The sequence below is a fragment of the Pistacia vera genome, unplaced genomic scaffold (genome assembly GCF_008641045.1).
Source record: "Pistacia vera cultivar Batoury unplaced genomic scaffold, PisVer_v2 Contig200, whole genome shotgun sequence".
In the NCBI taxonomy this organism is placed as follows: domain Eukaryota; kingdom Viridiplantae; phylum Streptophyta; class Magnoliopsida; order Sapindales; family Anacardiaceae; genus Pistacia; species Pistacia vera.
In genome coordinates this window covers 378,890-384,461 of record NW_022196003.1, presented here as the reverse complement: position 1 = coordinate 384,461, position 5,572 = coordinate 378,890, and positions in this window count along the sequence as shown.

The following is a 5,572-nucleotide window of genomic DNA, read 5'->3' as shown; positions in this document are numbered from 1 at the left end:
GAAGATTTTGAACATTTAATTTAATTAATTAATTAACTCAAAAATTAATAACTCAATCACGATCACAATCTCTCTTTCTCATTTTTTTTTTCTTCTAATTATTTACTAAATATAAATCTAGCAAGTAGGTAGGGAGAAATAGAGAGATAATATAAAAAATAATAGGTATGAAAATGAATTTATAATAATATACTATTTAAAGAGATAAAGAGTTTAAAATAAATAAAAATGATAATGACTTGACAAGATTCCTTTACAAAATTTATCCTTTTTTGGCTTTTTAAATTAATTAAGCTTTTGTTTGTGCAACTTTTTTCTAATTCCTTTTATCGTTTTCTCGTTTATAAAGTATGTGCATATGTCATGTTAGTATTAAGTTACAATTACGGTCTTTCATGACAATTTCACAGTGATGTAATTCTTTTATATATATTAATATTATAATAAGATATTGCTTAAATAATATTGCAAAATAATATTATTAAGGTGTCAATACAATTATTAAATAAGATAATATCATTACAATTTATGGTAATTAATTCCCCTTCCTTTTTTTACCAAAAAAAAAAATCGACAAAACCTCTCCATGTTTCATAAATTCATAAAAAATCATCATAGTTGTTAACATCGTTAGAGAATTATTAAATCTAATGAAGGAAATGATTATTTTATCCTACACTTATTACTTTAATTTTGTGGTGTTATAATAACATAGAATATAAGACAAATGGTTTTTTTTTTTTAATTTGTTAACTTGAGGATTGTTTAGCCATAGTCTTATTTTGTATCTTTAAACATAAAACTTCAACCATGATATCAGAGTTTGAGATGGCAATAGTGGCAGAAATGAAGCCTAAGTATGCTAGAGAGATATGAGAAGAAAAGAAAAATTGTATTTTATGTATATTATGTATATCCAAGCTTTGTACAATGCTCAGTTTATACAAGAGTGTGAAAGTAATAAAGGAAATACAGTAAATTGTAATTACATGAATTTAGGGAGGAAATTAGGGAAACGTAATTACTAGAATCCTGTAATGAGATTGCTGAAATCATGTGGCTGGAATTAAGACGTAATCTCAACATTCCATAATTCATCACTCCTCCTCAAGCTTGTGGTTTGTATATGTAAAAAACGTCAAGCTTATTAAGTAAATGTGAATGTTGTCTGTTGCATAAAGGTTTTGTAAAGATGTCTACTTGTTGATCTGTAGTACAAATGTGCATAGTCTTGATTATCCCTTTCTGAATTTTTTCCCTAATGAAGTGACAATCAATTTCTATGTGTTTTGTTCTTTCGTGGAATACCAGATTTGCTGCAATGCCATTTGCAGCTTTGTTATCACAATACAAGTGAACAGGTTTCCCTACTTGCACTTCCAGATCTTTTAGTAATCCAAGAACCCAAGTGATCTCACAAGTAGCTTTGGCCATAGCTATATACTCGGCCTCTGCTAATGAAAGTGATGTTCTCGACTGTTTCTTTGTCTTTCAAGAAATTAATGCACCTCTAAGTTTAACACAGAAACCGCTGAGTGACCTCCTTGTCATCAGACATGTGGCCCAATTAGAATCGTAGTATTCTGTGATGTTCAAATCCCTATCTCGAGGCAAAGTAAACCTAAGCCAAGACATCCTTCTAAATACCTTAGTACCTTTATTTTTGCATCCATGTGAGATTGTTTTGGCCCATGTATGAATTGGCTAAGGATGTGTACTACGTAACTAATATTCGGTCATGTCATGGTGAGTCAACCCATAAGTCTTTGATATTGTGAGGGATCTGCCAGTGGAGGATCTATTTCTAAAGGGGATGTCTCATTATCATACTCTTGAGTAGTAAGTTTGGAGTTTTGTTCAACTGAAATGACACTTGGCTTGCATATTGATAGTCCAGAGTATGATATGAGTTTAGAACATGTTTTTGTTGACTGAGAGATATTCCTGTTGGAGATTATGCAATTTCTATTTTGAAGAAATATTTTGGTTCCCCTAAATCATTGATATGAAAGTTCCTATTGAGATGTTGAGACATCCCACATCGCTTGGGAAGGAGGGGCCTGAGCTAGTTAAATTCTAGGGGAACCCCCTAATAGTTAAGACGCGTTTTTGGCTTGAGCAAGAGTTCTTGGGCCTGAAAACAAAACAGTGAGGGGATGGGCTTTGGAGTCAGACCACCCAGGATGCCAAAGCGGATAATATCTTTACTACTGGCGGTGGGCCAAGGTGCTACAATCGGTATCAGAGTCAATCCCAATCGGAAGTGTGTAGATAGTTAAGAGATCTCGCCTAGCCCAAGAGGGATCGTAGCAAGGACACTGGATCTTGAGGGGGGGAGATTGAGACATCCCACATCGCTTGGGAAGGAGGGGCCTAAGCTAGTTAAATATTAGGGGAACCCCCCAATAGTTAAGACGCGTTTTGGGCTTGAGCAAGGATTCTTGGGCCTGAAAACAAAACTGTGAGGGGTTAGGCTTCAGAGTTGGACCACCCAGGCTGTCAAAGTGGACAATATCTTGACTATGTTGGGCTGACAGTGGGCCGGGGTGCTACAGATGTTATTTCAAAACTCTGATGGCTGTTTCGTCATTCCCTATGATTAGGATGTCATCGACATAAATAACAAGAGCAATGAATGAGTTACATTTCCTCCTAGAAAAGAGTGCATAATCATTCTTGGATTGAGTAAAGCCAATTCTTATGAGAGCTTCGGTAAATTTTCATTCCATTGTCTGGAAGCTTGCTTTAGTCAACATAAATAATAAGAGCAATGAATGAGTTACCTTTCCTCTTGGAAAAGAGTGCATAATCATTTTTGGATTGAGTAAAGCCAATGCTTGTGAGAGCTTGGGTAAATTTTGTTAGGATATGTGCACTAGAGCCAATAATATTAGACTCTTGTAATATTATAGTGAATATCAATAAAGGCATAAATTCTATATCATAGCATTCATATATATAAACCTTTATTGGTTGGATATTATTGAAAGGCTAAGTGCGCTTATGAACATAGGATTTCACCGGTTCTAGAGAACCAGATAGGAAGAAAAGACCTAGAGGATTCTTTTGAAGCAGCATGACTAAACTCACAGATTTGTCTTGAAAACTTTTTATCATAGGTAGTTGGAGTACCAAACCGGTCTAACCTCTTTCTACGGTAAGTGCCATCGCCTTTTTCACTCTGGATTTGACCTCAATTCCCAACTACATGCTTTGATTCTTCATTTTTGTTTATTTGACTTGGTTCCAGCCTCGGTGGTCCTACAACGGTTTACTTTACCATACCAATTAGCATTCTTTTTCTTCGAACCTTTTTCCTATCTCTGAAGTGTATCGGCTGCTCCCCGTCGGTATAGGTCTAAGGGCGTTTTGTTCCCTATCTCTTAATAGCACAAAACAAGATATATGGTCAAAAATGGGTTTGTGCCGTAGGTGTTGAACGATCTACTCTACACAAGTGTGGGCTTACAGGGCTAGGGCTCATAAACCCTTTCTTTCAGTCATCAATAGGCCTTGCCCTAGTCGGTCACTTTTCCGGGCTAGGATTCATAAGTGGAAGTCATAAAAAAGAGATGTTTCTCTTTGCACCTCAGATCAAGAGGAAGGGTAGCTTGTCAAGTTGGCCTTTGATTTATAAAGAAAATATATAATAATAATAATAATAATAATAATAATAATAATAATAATAATAATAATAATAATAATAATAATAATAAGATTCATTGTCTTTTAACCGGCTGTTCTTCTTTGTCAACGCTATTAAAGACCTATCCTTAGAGAGTTTGAATCATGACGAAGGAATTAAATGTTATAAAGCTTAATTTTGAGAACCCTATGATCACATATAAAGACCATTCTATAATTGTTTGTAGCCCTAGTATTAATATGACAAAGTACATAGATTATACGGTAAGACTATCATAGCGTTGAATGACACTACCGAAAGATAGTGACAGTTTTCACATGTCAAAGTTGTTTGGTGACAATCTAGTGAGACGCATGGGTGCTTGTTAATGACAAGTTCACTGGACTGACCCACCAAAGAATTCCACATAGATGATAACCCTAGTGTCTATGTAATATATCCTCTAATGGATGGTGGTGCATGTGATCCTTGGACTTGAAATCACCAGAGCGTCGTGTGTAATTATTGGTGTAATTTGACACTAGCTTAACGTAGTCCTATTTAGGGTTATCAGTACGGTAGTCATTGGTTGCATCAAGAACTACACTATGCCTATGATAGATCAACAAAGGATTCATCACTCCTAGGTACAGAAGAAATTATCTTGCTGAGTTATTCAGTTAGTAACTATGACCACAAAATCTATGGCCATAGTGGAATTGAGTCGGTGCTTAAATCCAATTTTATATGGTCATTGAATTCGATAATCGAATACAAATGTATCAAGGCAAATTGATTGAAGTTGGTACTCCTTCTGTACATCAAACCTTGATGAGATAAATAATGATGAAGGGATTTGAATTGCACGGTGACCATACTGTTGAATGGTTGCAACTTCGTTGAATCTTTATTTGTCGGGTAATCATGATGTCTTGCTAGAGGCAAATCTTGATTGGTGTACGTAGCATTAACTAGTTGATACTTAATTATGGATCTGGTCACTACCAACAAAATAAAGAGTCTACGTGTCACACACATTAAAAGAAGTTTAAGAAGAAAAATGAAATGAAGGGTAATTTTGTCTTTGGACAAAAAAGGCGTTTTGGTAATTTTGTTGTGCGATTAAATTCATTGAGGTCGTCGCCAATATTCATATTGAAGTTAATTTAGAAAAATTGTAATTATATTAATATTAATATGATACATTAATGTTAATATGGAATATATTTAATTAATTTAATACATTTAATTCCTTTATTAAATATATAAATAAATATAATTTTATATTTATTTGGATTACATTGGAAAGCTATTCCAAATAGGAATAGTGATATTCCTATTCCTAGTGAGGGATATTTTATCCCTCACTATATAAAGAAGAGAATAGGAGAAAAGGAAATAATTAGTTCATTATTCACTCCACCCAAAAACCTTAGTTGACGCCACTTAGAGAGAGAAATTATTTTCCTCTCAATTTCGGTTTTTTCTCTTAGGGCAAACAAATTAATCTAGCAATTGATTTGTTTGTGATTCCATCTTGCTTTTGTGTGGATACTAATTTGCTCGATTCTACACTCGAATCGTCTTATGAAGTTCAAATCCTAATCCGATTGAAGAAGCCATCAACGAAGGTATTGAGTTTAACCTTGAATGGATTTTATGGTTGTATTATATCAATACTGATTTTGGGATTGGAGTTTTTGTTGAATAAATTTAAAAAAAAAAATCCACGTTATTCAATGCAAAATCCAACATTGGTATCAGAGCTTGGATTTGATATATACAATCCGTTGTTTATAACATGATCGTTGAATTGTCAGATTGCATGTTTTAGGGTTTGCTATTAACATGTTTTAATTTGCAATTGATTAAAACTGTTTTAATTTTTTCGATAATGAGAATTGATTTAATTAGGGTTTTGAAAAACCCTAAAAAAAATTGGTGGCT